Source organism: Stomoxys calcitrans, chromosome 3, assembly GCF_963082655.1.
Source record: "Stomoxys calcitrans chromosome 3, idStoCalc2.1, whole genome shotgun sequence".
Taxonomy (NCBI): domain Eukaryota; kingdom Metazoa; phylum Arthropoda; class Insecta; order Diptera; family Muscidae; genus Stomoxys; species Stomoxys calcitrans.
Window position 1 is genome coordinate 108,111,056 of NC_081554.1, and position 23,814 is coordinate 108,134,869.

General features: G+C 38.8%; 1 protein-coding gene and 1 long non-coding RNA gene across 2 annotated transcripts in view; both read right to left on the minus strand.

The window, feature by feature from the left end:
- The window catches only part of LOC106087128 (uncharacterized), a 632,434-nt gene that overhangs the window by 110,426 nt on the left and 498,194 nt on the right, over positions 1–23,814 (minus strand). The window lies entirely within an intron of this gene.
- Positions 12,423–13,511, minus strand: LOC106094303 (uncharacterized). Its single transcript, XR_001222532.2, has 2 exons — positions 12,712–13,511; positions 12,423–12,634 (listed from the first exon to the last, which is right to left on the minus strand). It is a non-coding gene; the product is annotated as an uncharacterized LOC106094303 (long non-coding RNA).

The window sequence follows — 23,814 nt, forward strand, 5'->3', positions numbered from 1 at the left end:
TACAAACGAAGAAGAAAATTCGCTGCTTGGTGAAACAATTGAGAGATTTATAAGATGAGGTGGATGACTAGCGCAAACAGTGTATTGCTGCTGTGGTAGACAAAAATAAATTAGAAGGCGATCTCAAGGAATTGGAAACAAAATGGTGGAAGTGGATACACTGACGCATGTCAAGAAATTACAAGTTCAGCTTAAGGAAGCGTTGAGTGAAGCCTAAGAAGCCTAAGCCGCCAAGTATGAATTTCAAGCAGTCAGCAAAGAGGCCGAGTGGAAATAAAAGCCTTAAAAAAAGAAGTTACGCAGCTCAACGAAATCTTTGACGACCCGGAGAGAGCACGAAGAGCTGCAGATACAGAACGGGATAAAATAGCCGAGAAGATGGCAGCCATTGCCGTTAAGGTCACTCTGATGATTGATGAGATACGTCGTTTGGAAAATTGATAATGTAGTAAAATACTTCGGGTTACCAAGCGCACACAAGGATTTGAGCTATAAGTATTTGGTCAGCATATGTTTTCATGTCGTTTGTGTTTGTTTAGGATGCTAGTAGCCTGGGTTGTGGTGTGTTCTGGGAAATGTTCTTGAGAGGTTTTTTTTATCTATTATTGCCTACCTATCATAAGATCTTTAGTTTCGAAGTCAGTTTTAAGTTGCATATTCTCCGGTATAATAAGTTGTTATTACTTTACTTTTATACAGTACGAAACAATTTTAAAGTATTTAAATTTTTTAGCATTATAAACTAAAATCAATTTTTACTAAATGACCTATTTGCAGCGTCCAACGACCTACATCAATAAGAAGTATCTATGAAAAATTGCATGCGGATAGCCTCATACGTTCGAACGCTATCGTGATTTCGGCTATCTGTTGACCGGACGGACTTATATGTGAAGACTGGCTGAACCCATTAAAAACGAATGGTGGGTACAAACACACTCAAGAATAGAACTGTCTTAGAATGAAACTTGTTAAAAATTTTTCGCGTCCTATTAGGTCTTGTCGAAAATGTTCTCAAAATTTTTAGATGTGAGAATTATGGAAACCGTTTTAGAGTCTTCTTGATTTTATGGTTTCTTTATCCAAAAAAAGAATAAATTAATGGCGATAAGCCTGCTACTTGTCACAACAGGTGTGGTATTATGTCAAAGTCATTAATATACACTTTTCTTCGCTAAATGGCCACTCAATATTAAGTAAATTATTGTTTTTTGTTATTGTAAGCACTTAGCTGTGCTTTTAACAAAATTGAAATATGCTTTCTTACATAAAAAAGATTTTTTTTTATATTATTTTTAAAATTAAAAAAAAAAACAAGTTAGAGCGTGCTAAGTTCGGCCGGGCCGAATCTTATATACCCTCCACCATGGATCGCATCTTTCGAGTTCTTTGCGCAGTATCCCTTTTATGCAAACAAAGTATATGAACATGGACGGAGGAGGAGCAGTAGCTATATCAAGTTCTAGTCCGATTCGGGGCTCAAGAAGCAAAATCGGGAGATCGGTTTATATGGGAGCTGTGTCAAGCTATAGATTGATACAGACCATATTGCACACGTATGTTTAAGGCCATGGGAGAAACCGATGTACAAAATCTGTGCCAAATCGATCGGTTATATGGCAGTTATATCAGGGTATAGATCGATTTGGACCATACTTAGCATAATTGTATGAAGTGATACCAAAACAACACGTACAAAATTGCAGCCAAATCGGATAGGAATTGCGCCTTCTAAAAGCTCAAGAAATCAAGACCCAAGATTGGTTTATATAGCAGCTATGTCAGGTTATGGACCGATTTGAACAATACTTCTCACATTTGTTGGAAGTGATATCAAAATACTATGTGCAAAATTTCAGTCAAATTGAATGAGAATTACGTCCTCTAGAGGCTCAAGACATCAAAACCCAAGATCGGTTTATATTGCAGCTATATCAGGTTATGGACCGATTTGAACCATACTTAGCACAGTTGTTAGAAGTGATATCGAAACACTATGTGCAAAATTTCAGTCAAATTGGATGAGAATTGCGCCCTCTAGACGCTCAAGAAGTCAAGACCCAAGATCGGTTTATATGGTAGCTATATCAAAACATGGACCGATATGGCCCATTTACAATCCCAACCGACCTACACCAATAAGAAGTATTTGTCCAAAATGTCAAGCGGCTAGCTCTACTCCTTCAAAAGTTAGCGTGCTTTCGACAGACAGATGGACGGACGGACATGGCTAGTTCGACTTAAAATTTCACAACGATCAAGAATATATATACTTGACAGGGTTTTAGACGCATATTTCGAGGTGTTACAAACAGAATGAGGAAATTAGTATACTCCCATCCTATGGTGGAAGGTATAAAAATATGTTAAACAAGTTTAAGTGTTCTTCCTGGAGTCGGAGTCGAGTCAAAATCGCTCGAATCCGCAGCCATGCTTTTGACACACTCTGTAGAAATTCAAATGCAGGTTGTTCACATTTTAATTTTTATGATACCTCGCCATACAATAAACGATTTCTTCTTAGTTCGAGTAATGTTAACCGATTAACTTTGAATGTTCCGAAGTTGATTTATTGCTTCTGGCTTCTTGATGGTGTTTCTATCATTCTTCATACGTTTTCATTATCTTTCAGTAACGCCTGATTTCTATCGCTGGAATCCTGCTCTGTCTCATCTATACTCACGTATATTTCCATACTACACTGGCGTTGCTGCGGAGGTGCTAAGCACCGTTTAAAAACTACTTGTCAGTATTAATTCTGTTGCACTGCATAATTTCAAAAGATCATCAGCCCAATTCTGAAAACTCCCTGGGAATTTCTCCCTCGAATAAAATCTTCCTATTCTGATTGAATGGGGAGAGGAATTTCGAATTCTCGAAAACAGATGTTTTGCTTCAGCTGTTTTATTTTGGCTAAACATTTTACTATTATTTCTTGGAAAAAAAAAACATAAAATGGAAAAATAAGCAAAAATAAGTTATAAAGGTTGATAAAAAAGTTTACAAACATGTTTATTGTTGTTTTGGTAATGCTTGTTTTAATTTTTGTACTTTAATAGTGCACAATTATGGCCTACAGCTTGTCACCATATTTATGTGTTCGGATAACAACTTTCCGTCTTCATCCAATAATCGTTGGCTAAATTAGATGCTTCCAGAGTGGTCTGGCGTGTTGTCCCTGGTTGCATGCGGGGCACACATCCTGCATGTTGGCGTTTTCCCTTGCCAAAAGGAGTTAAGGTGGCTGAATCGTATGAATGCTGTGGTGGTCTGCCTGATACGCAGTTTTATCTAAAGGCCTACTTTTATGGAACTAGAACTTGAAGATCTAATCGACATTTCCGGGCGGCGGCCGCTTTTCTTGGTGGTTGGGACGGCTGCTGGACATAGTCCTGCCGGAAAGCGACTTATGGATTTATTCTTACTCCTGTGGAGTAAATGATGTCAAATGTGGCGCCAAGTATCTTTGAATAATTGCCCATTTGTACTTGTTTTTGATGAAAAAGTAACAAATAATTTCCATATATTTTCAATTGTTTATAAAATCCAAAAAGTCAAGACCCAAAATCGGTTTATATGGCAGCTATATCAGGTTATTGACCGATTTGAACTATACCTGGCACAGTTGTTGGATATCATAGCAAAACACGTCATGCAAAATTTCATCCCAATCGGATAAGAATTGCGCACTCTAAAGGCTCAAGAAGTCAAGACCCAAGATCGGTTTATATGGCAGCTATATCAAAACATGAACCGATATGGCCCATTTACAATACCAACCGACCTACACTAATAAAAAGTATATGTGCAAAATTTCAAGCGGCTAGCTTTACTCCTTCGGAAGTTAGCGTGCTTTCGACAGACAGACGGACGGACGGACGGACGGACGGACAGACGGACGGACATGGCTAGATCGACATAAAATGTCACGAAGATCAAGAATATATATACTTTATGGGGTCTCAGACGAATATTTCGAGTAGTTACAAACAGAATGACGAAATTAGTATACCCCCCATCTTATGGTGGAGGGTATAAAAAGGATATAAGAAAAGATTTGCTCTGCTATTAGAGCGATATCAAGATATGGTCCGTTTGGGCCACAATTAAATTATATGTTGGAGACCTGTGTAAAATGTCAGCCAATTCGAATAAGAATCGCGCCATTTGTGGGCTCAAGAAGTAAAATAGAGAGATCGATTTATATGGGAGCTGTATCGGGCTATATACCGATTCAGACCATAATAAACACGTATGTTAATAGTCATGAGAGAATCCGTCGTACAAAATTTCAGGCAAATCGGATAATAATTGCGACCTCTAGAGGCTCAAGAAGTCAAGATCCCAGATCGGTTTATATGGCAGCTATATCAGGTTATGAACCGATTTAAACCATATTTGGCACAGTTGTTGGATATCATAACAAAATAATACGTGCAAAATTTCATTCCAATCGGATAAGAATTGCGCACTCTAGAGGCTCAGGAAGTCAAGACCCCAGATCGATTTATATGGCAGCTATATCAGGTTATGGACCGATTTGAACCATACTTGGCACAGTTGTTGGATATAATAACGAAACGCGTCGTGCAAAATTTCATCCCAATCGGATAAGAATTGCGCAAAACATTGACCGATATGGCCCATTTACAATACCAACCGACCTACACTAATAAGAAGTATTTGTGCAAAATTTCAAGCGGCTCGCTTTACTCCTTTGGACGTTAGCGTGCTTTCGACAGACAGACGGACGGACGGACGGACATGGCTAGATCGACATAAAATTTCACGGCGATCAAGAATATATATACTTTATACGAATATTTCGAGTAGTTACAATCAGAATGACGAAATTAGTATACCCCCCCATCTTTTGGTGGAGGGTATAAAAAAAAAAAACAAGTAAGAGCGTGCTAATTCGGCCGCGCCGTATCTTATATACCCTCCACCATTGATCGCATTTGTCGAGTTCTATGCGCGGTATCCCTTTTAGACAAACATAGCATATTGCATAAGAACCATAAATGAATGCTGAACATTGTAGAAGTCATTGTGTAATATATCAGTTCATTCGGATAAGAATTGCGCCTTGTAGGGGCTCAAGAAGCAAAATCGGGAGATAGGTTTATATGGGAGCTTTAACAAGCTATTGATCGATTCAGACTATACTAGACACGTATATTAAGGGTCATGAGAGAAGCTGTTGTACAAAATTTCAACCAATGAGAATTGCGCGCTCTAGAAGTTCAAGAAGTCAAGATCCCAGATCAGTTTATATGGTAGCTATATCAGGTTCTATACCGCCATACGCCATACTTAGCACAGTTATTGGGAGTCATAACAAAACACCTCATGCAAAATTTCAGTCAAATTGGACGAGAATTGCGCCCTCTAGAAGCTGAAGACCCAAGATCGAGACCATACTTAGCGTAGTTGTTGGAAGTGCTACCAGAACACAACATGCAAAATTTTAGTTAAATCAGGCGAGAATTACGCCCTCTAGAGGCTCAAAAATTCAAGACCCAAGATCGGTTAATATGGCAGCTATATCAGGTTATGGACCGATTTGAACCATACTTGAATATCATAACAAAACATATCGTGCAAAATTTCATTCCAATCGGATCAGAATTGTGCACTCTAGAGGCTCAAGAAGTCAAGACCCAAGATCGGTTTATATGGCAGCTATATCAAAATATGAACCGATATATCAAAACATGAACCAACCGATATATCAAAACATGAACCAACCGATATACACTAATAAGAAGTATTTGTGCAAAATTTCAAGCGTCTAGCTTAACTCCTTGGGAAGTTAGCGTGCTTTCGACAGACAGGCGGACGGACGGACATGGCAGGATCGACATAAAATGTCGCGCCGATCAAGAATATATATACATTATGGGGTCTCAGACGAATATTTCGAGTAGTTACAAACAGAATGACGAAATTAGTATACTCCCATCCCATGGTGGAGGGTATAAAAATAATATGTGGATGCCACCACGTTTATTAATTTATGCCACCACATTCATTTAATGTCGTTGCGAAAAATAATTTATTTTCCTTTCACCTAAATCACAACGTACACAGTTGTTGCCAATTGAAAAAGTTGACGGTTTTATTTAGTTGTTGTATGATAATAATTGCGACCTCTAGTGGCTCAAGAAGTCAAGATCCCAGATCGGTTTATATGGCAGCTATATCAGGTTATGAACCGATTTGAACCTTATTTGACACAATTGTTGAAAGTAAGAATAAAACACGTCTTGCAAAATTTCAGCCCAATCGGATAGGAATTGCGCCCTCAAGAAGCTCAAAAAATCAAGTCCCCAGATCTGTTTATATGACAGCTATATCAGGTTATGGACCGATTTGAATCATACTTGGCACAGTTGTTGCATATCATAACAAAACACGTCGGATAAGAATTGCGCCTTCTAGAGGCTCAAGAAGTCAAGACCCAAGATCGGTTTATATGGCAGCTATATCAGGTTATGGACCGATTTGAGCCATGCTTGGCACAGTTGTTGGATATAATAACAAAACACGTCGTGCCAAAATTCATTCAAATCGGATAAGAATTGCGCCCTCTAGAAGCTCAAGAACTCAAGACCCAAGATCGGTTTATATGGCAGCTATATGAGGTTATGGACCGATTTGAACCATACTTGGCACAGTTGTTGGATATCATAACAAAACACGTCGTGCAAAATTTCATTCCAATCGAATAAGAATTGCGCACTCTAGAGGCTCAAGAAGTCAAGACCCAAGATCGGTTTATATGGCATCTATATCAAAACATGAACCGATATGGCCCATTTACAATACCTACTGACCTACACTAATAAGAAGCATTTGTGCAAAATTTCAAGCGGCTAGCTTTACTCCTTTGGAAGTTAGCGTGCTTTCGACAGACAGACGGACGGACGGACAGGCGGACGGACATGGCTAGATCGACATAAAATGTCGCGACGATCAAGAATATATATACTTTATGGGGTCTCAGACGAATATTTCGAGTAGTTACAAACAGAATGACGAAATTAGTTTACCCCCTATTCTATGGTGGAGGGTATAAAAAAAGGAACTATGGAACTATAAGAAAGAAAGAGATGGGACTAGTTCCAGCGGTTCCTTACTTGGATAAGTTCCAATGAACTAGTTCCATCCGCAACTACCCAACTCTAATTGTTTCCTTCATTGCCAAACTCACAAGATGTGCATAGTTGTTGTCGTAGAAGTATAGATATACGCCGTATTGCAATGTTGGGTACATGTCATGAAAAAGCGTATTTCTGGCTTCGTATATACAATTTTCGTGATGCATGTCTCTCAGGGAATTTAGTACAAAATTGTGAAAATATCAAAAATTGTCTCTCCAAATTTCGAACTCTGAAGTATCTCCAATTTTAAATTACCAATGTGGCACCCAGAAAAAGTCCTGTTATATTGCCTCTTTTGCCAAAGCCGGGGGAGTCTACTCACAGGTAGATTTAAAATACTTCTCATGTAACTAAAGTGCAGGTTTAAGGTCTTTAAATAAAGTGGCGGTAGGCTAGTCTCAAGACAAAGCATGTAATTTGGTGTGTTATTTGGGGGATACAACATCTCCTTTATAAAATATCTTAGCAATTCCTCAAACTCCTTGAACCTGAGGTCCCCAGACCTGAGCAGCGTAAAACATTATTGATTTTGCTGCTGTATGAAAGATCTTTAATTAATTCAAAAAATTTATTCTTGGATTATGAATGTTAGTCAGCCAAATAGAATTTACCGCGTTTTTATCCGAAAAAGGTTTATCTAGAATATGTTTCCTAAAAGATAGATTGTAAGTCAAAGTGACATCATGGTACCTACATTCGTAACCTATGCGTAATTCTATGCGACAGTTACCACAACTCCAAGAAATATCACTTCTAATCCTTGTGCAATTCCTAAATACCATTATCTTTCATTTCTCCAAGTTAATTTTAAGACACCATTGGCTGCTGTAACTACATAGCGCATCGATCATATCCTGTACAATAAAACTTTAACTACGGACCCAGCAACAACAGCAACACGATCAGGGAGATTATCTTTCAAGTCATTTAAATAAAGCGGGAACAATGTTGGATTAAGCAGACAACCCTGCATGACACCTTGAGTCACCTCGGATGGATCGGATAAAGTTCTATCATCCCAGACCTGACTGCTCGTAGTCGAATACATCATCTGCAGTACCAAAATCACTTTCATCGACAGCTCTGCACATCACAGTTTATACAAAAGTGAATTTCTCGGTATCATAGCAAAGGCCGAAGAAAAGTCGATGAAAAACGCGTACATTTTCTTTCCCTGGGAAAAATTAAGGTGCACATGAGAGAATTATAACCGAGCGTTTAAAGAAATCCAGGATATCCTCGCATAAGTAAATAACATTGAATAGTGAAAGGATTTCGTTCAGGAAACCAGCAGGGGCAAAATGATAGGACTCATAGCTAATACTATCCAGACCCGGAGCCTTATTTGTCTTCACATGCTTCAGAACAGAAACCAGATCTCTCATCTCGAAAAGTGGGGTCAATAATATGCCTTATTGTCCAAGAAATGGGGTTAACAGCTTCCGAGCTAGATAAGAGGGATTTAGAATGATTGTAAAAATCTATACTGCTAAGATTATGCCCCACTTTTCGTTGACAGTTATCCATCGAGTTAACTAATTTCCACCACTCGCTGCTGTTTCTAACAGTATTTAACTTTTTAATATTACTGAATTTCTACTTTAGCTTCTTCTCATCACAAATCTTCATACATTTAGATCTATTCTCGTCATAGGTTCTTCCGTCGACCTGGGTGTTGGACCTACGATATCGTATAAGACTTTCCAACATACGTCTACGGCAATTCTCGCATTGCGAATCGTACCAATTGTTAACCGGTTGACAGCGTTTTTTGCCACTATTTTACCGACGGCTGAACGAATTTTATCTATACAAATATTTACCTTCTCTTGTACACACAAATAAGATCGCAAATAGTCAATGTAGAAAAGATTTTCTAGGGCCGTTCTGTCTCCAAGGTAGTTTTTGAGGCAGAACCCATTCGCTTGCTAGCAGATTTTCAGCCGCGTCTAACGCTACAACCAATGGCATGTGATCGGAATATGGTTTACTAGGAACTCGAAAACCGGAGAGCAACTTCAATAAACCAAGCGAACAAATAATCAATTAATGAGCTTCCCATGACCCCGCAAACTGTGTACTCACCCTCATAATCTCCTGACATGCGCTTATTCAGTATAATACCACCGGCGCTATCCATGTCGGTTTGTCCATGTAAATTTTTGTACAAAGTACAGGTCGCAGTTTTCACTCGATCGTCTTAAAATTTGGTACAGCCATATTTTTCGGCTTAGAGACGAAGCTTATTGAAATTGGAAAAAATCGGTTCGGATTTCGATATAGCTCCCATATATATGTTCGTCCGATTTTCAGTAATAATGCAATAAAATGGTCACTTGTTAACTGATTCTCTCGAAATTTGGCAGGAACAATTTTCTTATGACTCTCAACATTAATGGTAAATTTCATGGAAATCGGTTCAGATTTAGATATAGCTCTCATATAAGCATATCGCCCGATTTTCACTCCTAGAGCTACTGCAAGCGCATGTAGTCACCAATTTTCACAAAACTTCGTTCAACGCTTTCCTCGACTACTGTCACAGTATCTGAGAAATTTGCTCGAAATTGGTTTAGATTTAGATATAGCTTCCATATATATGTTCGTCCGATTTGCAGTAATATTGGAATTAAATGGTCTTTTTCAACCGATTCTATCGAAATTCGGCAGGAAGGATTCTCTTATAACTCTCGACATTACTGGTGAATTTTATGGAAATCGGTTCGGATTAGAATATAGCTCTCATATTTTTTCACTCCTAGAGCCACTGCAAGCGCATTTATTGACCAGTTTTCCCAGACACTTCGTACAACGATTTCCTCGGCGACTTCCACAATATCTTTAAAGTTTGCTCGAAATCGATTCAGATTTAGATGTAGCTCATATATATATGTTCGTCCAATTTGCAGTAATATTGCAAAAAAATGGTATTTTGTTAACCAATCCTCTCGAAATTTGACAGGAAGGATTTTATCTTGACTCTCGACATTACTGGTACATTTTAATGGAAATCGTCTGAGATTTATAGCTCTCAAATATATATATCGACCGATTTTAATTTCTAAAGTCACAGCAAGCGCATTTATTGTCCCATCTTGCCAAAATTTTACAAATCGCTTTCCTCTACGACTGCCACAGTATCTAAGAATCTTGCTCGAAATCTTGCTGTACAGCTCCCATATATATGTTCGTCCGATTTTGAGAAATATTGCAAGAAAGTGCTATTTATTTAACCGATTCTCCCGAAATTTTGAAGGAAAGATTTTCTTATGATTCTCGATATTAATGGCGAATTTCATATAAATCGGCCCAGATTTAGATATAGCTGTCATGTATGTATATCGCCAGATTTCACCCCAAGAGCAACTGCAAGTGCATTGTTTGACCAATCTTGCCAAAGTTGTGCACAGCGCATTCCTCGATGACTACCACATTACCTGAGAAGTTTGCTAGAAATCGGTTCAGAATTAGATACAGCTCTCATATATATGTTCGTCAGATAACAATGTTGTCATTTGTCACCCGTAGTTATTACAGTTTGAACATATTTGCTCGCCGAGGTCCATCAATATTGGTTCAGAATTGGATATAGCTCCCACATAGGATAGGTGTAGGGTATTATACAGTCGGCACCGCCCGACTTTTGCCCTTCCTTACTCGTTTTGTATTTTGATTTACGGTCTTTTGAGATCAAAGGAACATCCCTCACCAATTACGCGAAACGGCTCAGAATTGAAGTTATCGATTAAAGTTTCAAGTTTTTCAAGTCATGTGACCAGTATGTGCAATTAATCTAACTTGGAGCGAAATGGAAACTGATCACAAAATTTTAATGAATATTGTCATACCCACCGCCGTAGGATGGGGGGTATATTCATTATACCCACCAGCGTAGGATAGGGGGTATATTCATCTAGTCATGCCGTTTGCAACACATCGAAATATCAATTTCCGGCTCTACAAAGTATATATATTTGGGATCGTCGTAAAACTCCGACTGTCCGTCCTTCAAAAATTGAGCTGAAATTTGGCGCAGATACGTCTTTTTGATGCACGCTGGTTAAGTTCTTGAACGGGCCAAATCGGACCATATTTAGATATAGCTGCTATATAGACCGATCTGCCGATAAAAGGTCTAATATAAATGCTTTATTTTTAACCGATTTCGGTAAAATTTTAAAGACTGAGTAGCTTAAGGCTTCCCGACATCTGACACAAACATGGTTCAGATCGGACTATATTTACATATAGCTGCCATATATACCGATCTGCAGATAGAGGGTCTGAAGCCAACAAAGGCTTTATTTCATTTCGCTGAAATTTGAAACAGCGGGTTATTTTAAGCCTTCCGACATCTGACTTTCATATGGATTAAATCGAACTATTGTATATTGAGATATAGCTGCCACATAGACCGATCTCCAAATAAAGGGTCTGAAGCCCATAAAAGCATTGTTTTTCAACGATTTCGCTGAAATTTGAAGCAGTGAGTAGTTTTACGCCTCCCAGGATAGGACCCAAATATGGTTCAGATGGGACCATATTTAGATATAGCTGCCATATAGACCGATCTGCCGAAAAGGGTCTGAAGCCCATAAAAGCTTTATTTATTACCCGATTTCGTTGGAATTTGAAGCAGTGAGTTATTTTGACCTTAGTATGGTTCAGATCGGACGATATTTAGATATAGCTGCCATACTGATCGGTCAGTATAAAGACCTATAAAGAGTGTGAAGGCCATAAAAGCTTTATATTTTTTTTATCGGATTTCGCTGAAATTTGATACAGGAAGTAGTTTTAGGCTACCCGCCATCTGACCCAAATATGAAAAAGATCGGACTGTATTAAGATATAGCTGTCATATACACCGATATGTCGATTAAGGGTCTGAAGATTAAAAAAGCTTCATTTATTACCCGATTCTGCTGAAATTTGAAATTGAAAATTCAACAGTGAGTTAAATATATTTATTAGACCACACAATGTCCGTGCCGAATTTGGGTGCATAAATTATCCAATTTGCACTGGATTGTGACGAAAGGGGGTTTTCAAAGTTCGGCCCGGCCGAACTTAATGCCTCTTTACTTGTTTTTGTTTGTTCTTCTTGAAACCGTATAGCCCACCACAAATAGCGCGTCCCATATCGCTATTTTTTGTCGCATCAACCCAAAAACTAATATAGTTTTTAAAGAAACTAGAACATTTTGAACATTTAGCTGGTAAAATATGCGTTTCGAGAAGGAAAAAATATCAAAATTGTCGATGTATTGTATTGTATTGTACATTGTACATTATAAGATACCAATTGACTCACTTCTAATCGCTAATTCAAATTTGCATCATTTACGGTGGTTGTATTGTTTTTATAAGACTTTACTTCAATAATGCATTCACAGTTTATTGTATTGTAGATAACAGGTTGCGCAGGTACTCAGCATCTGGTAGAAAATCGGCGACGACTTTTTCCCCTGCGCATGAGTAAGGTTTGTCATTAATAAATTTTCGATGATCATCATGACGGAACTTTGTCCGCATGCTTGTCTACCTTTTTGAAAATTTTGCCGATCTGTCGTAAGAAATACCTGTTGGAGCGTTCGTCTGCGGTGTAGTCTTTATCTATTTATATTTTTGGGCCAACAAGTTAACGCTTTGCAGCCATACCGGCATTTACTCGCATGGGTGAATTTAGTGTTAAAACAAAAGACTTTTCCGATCCAACTTTGTGAACCTCCACTACACTGAAGGTGACTTTTAGAGTTTGTGTACATAGCTCCTTCAATTCACACACCGCTTCAGGCACATAGTTGCTTTTATGACAATGTTATTGCGTCTGCAGGTTTTGTCTACAAACTCGAGACCGTTTTTACCAGATTGCAGCTCTTTCTGAAGACGGGCGTTGTCGTCGCGCTTATGCTGGATTTCAATGGAGATTGGTGTCAGGTCTTCTTCTTCACAATACACTCCAGTTTGGCATCCAAAGCACTATTAAGTTTATGGCACACTAGCCGATGACGCTGCAGAGGTAGTAGCAACTGCGGCACTTGGATTCATAATTTTGTTAGATAAATGTTTTTTTGGTGTATTGTCAGCAAAAATATCCGGAGAAATTTGTTTCAAGCTTCTTCCCTGAGCATTTATAAATTTTGAAAGAAAGGATCACACATAAACAGTTTTATGAATGAGAAACAATGTTTTTGCTTATTTATGTATGACAAACCAATAGTGACGCGAAAAAGAAGTATATTTTTAAAAGTAGACAGTTTGTAGTTGTTCGTAATTTTTACAAAAATCAGAATATTGGCAAAATTATGAAGAGCGGTAAACAGAAAGCGGTTTGACGTTTCAGTGCAGGGTTGCCATAGAACGTACTGTGGATACCATGATAAAGAGTAGGACATCCAGCAAACTGCTCATATACAAACAGCATGCCTATGTCAAGGGAAGGTCGATGGAGATGGCCCTGCACGAGGTTGTGCATAAAATAGACGAATCCTTCGATGCCTAGACGTACACATTGGCGGTTTGCATTGGCATCGAGAGGACATTATCAATGTGTTAACCTTACCGTCCAGGACAGTAAAATTGCCCTCATGACACTCGACTTCAAGGTTCATCTCAGGTATCCGATCGGAAACCTCTTCCCTTCCTTCCAGGTTTCCTTTCTTCGCCTCGATTATACCACGATGGTATGAGCTGCTCCTATCCTCAATCCATTCTCCCATCGCCTTAAGTCTCATAGCCGTAGTGGCTGCCTCACACTTAATCTGTATGTCAATGGGTCGGCCATCCAGAATAGTCTTTAGTGCCCTAATAGGCGTGGTCCTCATCGCACCGCCTATGCCAAGCCAACATGTTCTCTGAAACTGTTGTATGGTCCTTATGTTGCACTTTTTCTACATTGCAGTCCACCAAAATAGTAAGACGTAAGAGCCAGTGGACCATCGTCGGATTCGGCCCCATTTCGAGCCTTCGGCTCACCTACTTACTGCCCAACATCTGTGAGCCTTCTCAGTATGCTCCTGAATGTGACACTTCCAATTCAGTTTCCTATGCAAGATAATTCCTAAGTATTTCACTTTTGCAGATATCGAAATCTTTTTGTTGAGGAAATCTGGTGAGTTAAATTGGCCCACCTTCGTCTTCCTCGTGAACAGGGATATTGCAGTCTTCTCTGGGTTCACACTGACACCCCTGGGTCTAGCCCAGTCATATCCCATATGCAAGACCTTTTGGGCCCTTCTGCATAGCTGGTTCAGATCCTTACCCCTAAGAAGTATTATAACATCGTCTGCATAGCACGGGTTCAAATCCCTTCTCAGTTAGCATCCGTAATAGGTTATTTATGGTAGTCACCCATAGGAGTGGCGATAAAACGCCCGCCTGTGGCGTGCCTTGTGCTTCTCTCCCCCTTATATATATGCCATGGGGCACATAATTACCTTTTCCTAACCTTTTCCTTAGCACATGGTTAATCCAGTCACTAAGGATAAAGTTTCCCTCTTTCTCCCCTCCAAACCTTAACTTTCCTAATTGCTAACGAAATGCACTGCATATATAGGGGACATCCCCTGCGTGTTGGTTTCGTGAAAACAAAGCTTGGTAGGAGGCAAGGGTGGTGTTTATACCCAAGCCCGGCAAGGAGAGTTATGCGACACCAAAGGCTTACAGACCCAAAAGCTTCACGTCCTTTCTACTCAAAACCGAAGAACGTATTGTGACCACCATGATAAAGAGTAGGACATCCAGCGAATTGCTCAAATACAAACAGCATGCCTATGTCAAGGGAAGGTCGGTAGAGACTGCCCTGCACGATGTTGTGCATAAAATAGAAGAATCCTTCGATGCCAAAACGTACACATTGGCGGAATGCATTGACATCGAAGGAGCTTTTAACAATATGCGGACCGAAACACTGATCCAATCCTTAGACCAGTACCGGGTGGACCAGGTCCTTAGGTTAGGTTTAAGTGGCAGTCTGCCATCAGATCCACTTAGACGTTTTCGTCTATTGTGATACCGCAGTAACAGAATAAGGAAGATGCCTTCTAGTTCCTGCCGTTGAACCATCCAGATCGCTTTAAAAAGCCCAATCACATTCTCAAAGAAATGAAAACCTAAAGGGGAACTCCTTCTAACTGCTAGTGCGGTACACACACACTGAAGGTGTTCTATAGTCTCTTATTCCTCCCTATAGCTTCTGCAAAAGTCGCTGTTGGCAACCTTCAGTCTGTCAGCATGTTTTCCGATTAGATAGTAACCTGTCATGACGAACTGAGAGACTGAGACGTCTGTTCTAGCCAATGACAGCAAAGCAGTAGACCCCTTAAAGTGTAGATGAGGCCACATAGTTTTGGAATGCTCCCAGTCCCCTCTTGTGACCATCTATCATTCGTTGTCCTTCGAGCCTTGTCCTGAAAACTTAACTTACATGTCGCTGGAGGCATGCCCATAGATCCCAGTGTCCCTGGAATGTGTAAGGTAGATCCTGGGATACCTCTGTGGCCCGGCACACAGAACAGGTGAATTTTGAACTGTTCCCTGGGATACCTCTGTGGCCCGGCACATAGAACAGGTGAATTTTGAACTGTTCAGCCATATCGTTGAGAGATCTGCGACAATCGAGGGCAGTTTTTGTGTTCAGAAATACGTTCTCCAGGGATTTAAAGGCTGCCTGGCTGCCTGAGAAGATATTTATACCAATCGTCGAAATGACGATTAGACCAGTTCTATATCTTTAGAGCATTAAATTCAGCATAGCATTAAATTTAGTGCATCAGATGGTGTTGTCCTCAGTGCGGCTGTGATGTATAAACAAGCCATTCTTTGGATCCGGTTAACTATTGAGCTGTAGGTGGATTTTTGAAGCGCCGTCAACCAAACCACAACACCATATAGCATAATAGGTCTGACAACTGCAAATATACCCAATGCATGACACGCGGTCTAAACCCCCAACTTTTGCCAATGGCTCTCTTCCAGGTGTAAAGGGCAAGAGTAGGCTTTCTTGCCCTTCCAGAATATTGGATTTGAAGTTCAATTTCCTGTCCAGCAAAATACCCAGGTATTTTGCGCTTTCTGTAAATGGAACATTCTTTCCACGGAAGAAGACAGGTTCCACTGTAGGCTACTTGTATCTCCTGCTGAAAAGAAGTACTTCTGTCTTGCACGGATTTATACCTAGACCACTTTCGGTAGCCCACTTTCCTGTTACACGTAGAGTTTCCTGAAGTAAATCTCTTACAGTGGTGAGAAACTTTCCCCTAACCGCAATTGCTGCGTCATCAGCATACGCGACCACTTCAACACCTTTTTCTTCCAGAGACAAAAATGTATATATAAATGCTATATTCCAAAGTAGAAGAGACAGGACACCTCCATGAGGTGTTCCTCTGCTGACCCATCATTTTAGATCCACAGATCCCAAGCCTGCCGTAATGCATCTTTCAGTAAGTAAGTTATTAATAAAGTTTCTTATGGTAGAGTTGATGCCTAGAAACTCCCACTCCTTCATGATGGACGTAGGTTTTACATTATTGAAAACACCTTCAATGTCAAAAAATGGTACCATTGTATATTCCTTGACAGTGAGAGAACCCGAATAGCCGACTAGGTCGTGAAGGGCTGTTTCAGTGGATTTGCCTTTTTTATATGCATGCTGCTGCCGCGATAGGTGATCTCGAGGGATCTTTGGCCTAAGATATGTTTCTACCAACCTTTCAAGAGTCTTCAGCATAAAGGATGACAGACCAATAGGACGAAAATCTTTCGCCTTCGTGTGGAATGAAAATGAACTTCGTGTCCCTTCATCCCACAAGTATATATGACATTCTGACACGAGCAGAGTATATCTCCCTAATCCAGGGAACATGTCTGTCAGACACAGCTTGTAATTCAACCGGTGATACATCATCAGGGCCTGGCGACGTAAAGGACTCGACTCAGACACAAATTTCCTAATAGCCTCCAATGAATAGATATTTCCCTAATAGCCTCCTCTTCCGGCGCCATGTTGTCCGTTGGAGAATTTCCTGGGAAATGTGTATCAACGAGTAGTCCTAGTGTTTCCTAACTAGACATTGTCCATACATTCTCTGACTTCTGAATATACCCCACCGTAATAGGTCTCAAGGACAAAATCTTCCTTCGTCTAGAGGCCTCAGAGCCCTCCATGGAGCTGCAGAATTCTACCCAGGATTTGTTTTGAGCTTTTCTTAGCGAATTTTTGTTTTAACCGTTGATGAAGCGGACGCATTGTTATTTCACTCCGCAAGAATTTTCCAGTAACTCGTAATACGACTGACGACAGGTCAGTAGGGGCTTTTGACGAAGACACCTGGTTCGAGTCTTAATGACAAGGCCGAACCTATTCTTTCTTCGCATGCCTTTAATTTGCCTAGGCCATAGGCATCGAATTGTATCGTTGTGCGCTAAAAAATATTGGTGAGATCTGGCCAGGTGCAGCACTAGTTATAGTCAAGAAGGAAGACATTCCTTCTCGATCAATGGCGCATGCTTGGACACCAAGGATTGCCTCAGATCCTGAATCGATACTTGGAAAACGAAGGGAATGTAATCCCATTCTTTCAACCACCGACTGGAAGATTGTATGAGGCTGATGGTGACAGGAGACATGCAGTATTCGTACTAAACTCCGGCTGTCTCGCAGACCTCAACAAGTCTGAAGGGGTTGTATCCTACGGATTCAACAAGTTGAAACTGAAGGTCTATAGAAGCGGTGGGGTTCGGGAATCAGGAGACGACTCAGCAGTTGTTGCTGAACACTTGCCTGAGGAACTATTGACCAAATTGCTAAAGTCTGGCGGATTATAGGAAACTGAAAATTTCCCTGCCACAACCGAGACAGGAGGGAATGGTACTACAAAAAGTACCATAAAGAGTGTACTTTGTAAAGGGCGGATGGATAGAAATTTGGCATGTAGGTACAACTAGGAAATATTTGACGGGAGATTAAATGCTCTATTCAAAATTTGTACATTTTGGTACCAAAATTGGTACCATTTGGAACATTCCTTACAGATGGAGCTAGAGGTCTTAAATTTGGCATGCAAGTGCAACTAGGAAAAATATGATGGGTGACTAAATAATCTATTCACAAGTTATACATTTTGATACCATTTGGTACTTACTTTACAGATGACGCTAGAGGTCTAAAATTTGGCATGTAGGTACAAGAAGGAAAACTATAATGGGAGACTAAATGATGATGATGAAATAGCTTATGATGAAGATGATGAAATAGCGTATCTTCTCCTAAAGCGAACGGGGACTGCTAAAATTAAACAATTTGACAAACATTACCGCAGTCTTGACAAAAATACAATATGGGGAAGAAAACGTACTAATTTGTGGTGTAATTGGTACCTTGAAAGAAAATATTGGGCAACTATATGATAATTTTTATTCTTCATATATTTAGGTACTCAAACCAACGAAATGGTAATTTTTTAACGCAGTGATCTATAGCTCTAAAATTGGGATACAAGTACACCTTAACAATAACTTTTATGTGGCCAGAAGATTATTGAGTATTAGTATTGAGCCAAAGTACTCAACAGAAGAATATGGTTACACCTTGACAGTAATTATTGGGTGTTTAGAAGATTTGTTTTTAATTCGTACATTTCTTTACAGAAGCGACAGATTTCTTAAATTTAGTACGCAATTCTTAAAAAACACGTAGCGGGCGTCATATAGGGTTCACGGCTTTAGACAAAAATTGCTCAAAGTTTTGGATTGTTAATACACAAATTGTGAATGGGCTAATTGGACATCTGGCACTTAAGCTACAACTCCCTCTTCTGACCAGTAGAACTTTGCCTATTGATGGCCGTTTGATTATCTGGCTAATGAACTGCTATCTTGTGATTATGTTTACCTCGTTGTTATGTGTAGTTTTTATATATTAATTGTTATTTTGCATGTTTGTATTACTCACATTACCGTCTGAAGTACCATCTGTAGCCGGTACTATAGAACCACGACTAACCCGCCACATCCCGAAATAAAAATTTTAAGGTTAACTATACAAAATTAGCTTGAAATGACCAAAATATACATTAACCTCGAAAAGCACTTGCATTTTTGTAGCGTGCCTTGCACAACTTCGTGACCTCTTTTTTTTGACAATATATGGTAGAATTTTTTTTTTTTTTGCTTTCCAAAGTATCTTCAAATCTCTTAATTCACTATAAGTATTTTAGAGAATTTTTTTTCACATCACAAAAAAATAATATATTTCAATGGAAAATTGCGTATGTAGCGTTCGTCACGCAGGAATCGCCCATTTTGATCTCTCTATTTAAGGTGTTGAAACCATATAAGACGCATTTACTTCCCGATTTTGACGGAATTTTTATCATCTTACTCTGAGGATTGGTACTCTATTCGGCTTTCCACGTGAACGACTGACAACCTCCATATAAAAAAATTGTACCCAAAATTCCAGACCACTAGTTCCAAACCTGTTTATTCAATAGTTCCAAAATTATCAGGACTAGTTTTACTTTCCTTTGCTTTCAGTGTAATCAACTGGTGAATTTAACATGGGTTTGCCATTGGAGAAACCAGTTGACCCTGGAGTAAGTACTTCTGCTAATTTCAACAAACTAGTTCCGTAATTAATATCTTTTGACATTTGTCAATGTTTGAAAATATATTTTCTCTGCTTGGTCTCGGTTTTTTCTCTGTCACTCTCTCTACTTAAACAATTTTGTAAGTTTTGTTTATGGTCGACGATGCGATTTGAACTCATAATATTATGTTTGGTTGTCTTCCACTCATCCTCTAGCCTACCAATATCACTTTGTAAATGATGGAATTTTTGCATTCCCTATTGTATTTATTATTCATTAATGCACAGCAATAAGTTTCTCATTAAATTAAATTAAAAATTATATATATAAATCACTTAAAAAAAAATATTGAGAAATACATATAAAATGGCGCCGAGGTTTCTAAAATTAGTTCAAAGAAATAATAACAAAGAACATTGAATAAGAACTGCTATGCTATTGGTTGCCCAAAAAGTAATTGCGGATTTTTCATATATTCGGCGTTGACAAATTTTTCCAACGGCTTGTGACTCTGTAATTGCATTCTTTCTTCTGTCAGTTATCAGCAGTTACTTTTAGCATGCTTTAGAAAAAAAGTGCGCAAAATTTTGTTTACATTTGTTTGTTTGGCGTCAATTTTAATATGGAGCCCACAAAGGAGCATTTTCGTCATATTTTACTTTATTATTTCCGTAAAGGAAAAAACGCGGAGCAGGTTGTTAAAAAATTACGAGATGTGTATGGTGATAAAGCCCTAAAAGGAAGACAATGTCAAAATTGGTTTCGCAAATTCCGTTCTGGAGATTTTTCACTTAAAGATGAGCCACGTTCAGGTCGGCCAAATGAAGTTGATGATGACCAAATCAAAGCATTAATCGAATTGGATCGTCATGTAACTGAGCGTGAGATAGGAGAGAAGTTAAATAAACCAAAATCAACCGTTCAATATCACATAAAAAGTCTTGGACTGGTGAAAAAGCTTGATATTTGGGTACCACATGTATTGAACGAAACTCATTTAACAAACCGAATCAACGCTTGTGATATGCACCTTAAACGCAATGAATTCGATCCGTTTTTAAAACGAATCATAACTGGAGATGAAAAATGGATTGTTTACAACAACGTTAGTCGAAAACGATCATGGTCCAAGCATGGTGAACCAGCTCAAACCACTTCAAAGGCTGATATCCACCAAAAGAAGGTTATGCTGTCTGTTTGGTGGGATTGGAAGGGTGTGGTATATTTTGAGCGGCTTCCAAGGAACCAAACAATTAATTCGGATGTTTACTGTCAACAATTGGACAAATTGAATACAGCCATCAAGGAGAAGCGACCAGAATTGGTCAATCGTAAAGGTGTCATATTCCACCAGGACAACGCTAGACCGCACACATCTTGGGTCACTCGCCAAAAACTGGGTGAGCTTGGCTGGGAACTTTTGATGCATCCACCATATAGCCCTGACCTTGCACCATCAGACTACCAATTATTTCGATCTTTGCAGAACTCCTTAAATGGTAAAACTTTCGGCAATGATGAGGCTATAAAATCGCACTTGGTTCAGTTTTTTGCAGATAAAGGCCAGAAGTTCTATGAGCGTGGAATACTAAATTTTTTTTCGCAACCAAGAAGCACGATCATTTTTTTTAATCGACCTCTATCAACAGTACCTGTTACTAGTTCGGAAAGCAGTATATGAGACTAACTGCATAAATTATTAAATTTGAGTAAAATGGAACTGAAGAGACAAAATGGGCTTTACAAGCTAGATACTGGACTTGGTGATGGTGCCAACTGGCCAGTAAGGACCACTGGAAATGCCAACCAAAAATAACTGATCTTGAGCGCATAGACTGTAAAAAGAACTTTGAGAAAAAAATCAACAAAAACGAGTAAAAAGGCATTTAGTTCGGTTCGGCCAAACTTTGAATGCCCACCACCACGGGTATATATGAAAACCCCCTTTCGTCACAATCCGGTGCAAAGTGGATAACTTTCACGGACATTGAGTGGTCTAATAAGTATAAGTCACTGTTGAATTTTGTACTTCCAATTTCAACAGAATCGGGTAATAAATAAAGCTTGTATGAGCTTCAGACCCTTAATCGACATATCGATTAAGGTCTATATGACAGCTATATCTAAATACAGTTCGATCTTTACCATATTTGTGTAAGGTAGCGGGTGGCCTAAAACTACTTACTTTTTCAAATTTCAGTGAAATCAGATGAAAAATAAAGCTTTTATGGGCTTCATAGTCTTTATTTGGAGATCGGTTAATATGGCAGCTATATGTAAATATAGTCCAATCTGAACCATATTTGGGACGGATGTCGGAAGACCTAAAGCCAAATCGGGCCATATGTGGTTTCAAATTTCTGCGAAATCGGAACTTTATGCGCTTCAGAACCTTAATCGGTCTATATGGCAGCTATAAATTAATAAAGTAGAACCTCAACCATATAAAGCTCGGGTATCGGGAGGCTCAAACCAACTCACTGTTTCAAATTTAAGCGAAATCGGGTAATAAATAAAGCTTTTATGGGCTTCAAACCCTTTACCGGCAGATCGGTCTATATGGCAGATATATCTAAATATAGTCCAATCTGAACCATATTTGGGTCAGATGTCGGGAAGTCTAAAGCTACTCACTGTTCAAAATTTCAGCGAAATGAAAAAAAAACAAAGCATTTATGGACATTAGACCCTATATCGGGAGATCGATTTATATAACAGCTATATCCACATATGGCCCGTTCAAGAAATTGATATTTCGATGTGTTGCAAACGGAATGAATAAATGAATATACAGCGGTCAAAAAAAGTATTCATCATTAGCAAAATTGGTAATAAATTCACTTATTTTGGGTAATTGAAGAAAATTTAAAGTAAACAAATAATGCAGTTTTATGCAATAGTTTATTTTTCGTAATATGTTTTAAAATAAATTCAAAAAATAAATTTAATTAGCGCAAAAAATGCAATTTTATATAATAACACAAAAAACAGAACAAAAAAAGTATTCATCATTGATGTGCTATCATCAAAGTCAAATTCAAATATTATTTGGGAATCCCCCTTTTCTGTTTTATTTAGTAAAGGAGGCTTTGCCCTTGACAGCAAATATTTAATTTCATTGAAAATATAGTTTTTGTCAAAATGGGTCGTAAGCAAAACGAGGTTTCTGATGAGGTAAAAGTTTTGATAATAAAACACCACAGGAATGGTTTAACTCAAAAAACTATCAGTGAAATATTAAATAGACCACGATCTACTATACAATCCATCATCAGAAAGTGGACAGAAACGAAAACTGTTGACAATAAACCAAGATCTGGTCGACCAAAAGCACTTTCAGTTGGAGATGTGCGTTGGCTAGTGCGGCAAGTTCAGAAAACTCCGAAGACAAATGCGACCATTCTTCGTAAAAATACTATGGAATATTTAGGGAAGGAAGTTACTACACAAACAATTCGAAATACACTCAAAAGGCATAGTTACAGAGGAAGAACTGCACGTAAGAAGCCCTTTATAAATAAAATAAACCGAGTGAAAAGGCTAAACTTCGCAAAAATGTATGTAAAACAGCCCGAATCATTTTGGAAAACAGTCATTTTTGCAGACGAGAGCAAATTTAATCTTTTTGGGTGCGATGGAAAGGTCATAGTGTACAGAAAACCAAATACAGAGCTTGAAGAACGAAACACAGTTGCTACTGTAAAACATGGTGGAGGTGGTTTAATGGTTTGGGGGTGTATGGCGGCTTCAGGAGCGGGAAATCTTGAAATTATTAATGGAGTAATGGATCATAAGTATTACATTGACATTTTAAAGAGGAATTTAAAAGATAGTGCTGTAAAACTTGGGCTTGGTAATAACTTCAATATTATCAAGATAATGACCCCAAACATTCTGCTTTAAATACCAAGATGTGGATGCTGTATAACTGCCCCAAAGTCATTAAAACTCCTCCTCAAAGTCCCGACTTGAACCCAATTGAACATCTTTGGGAACATCTCGAACACAAATTGAGAACGCGCAATTTTTCGAGCAAGAGTCAAATGCAACAGGTG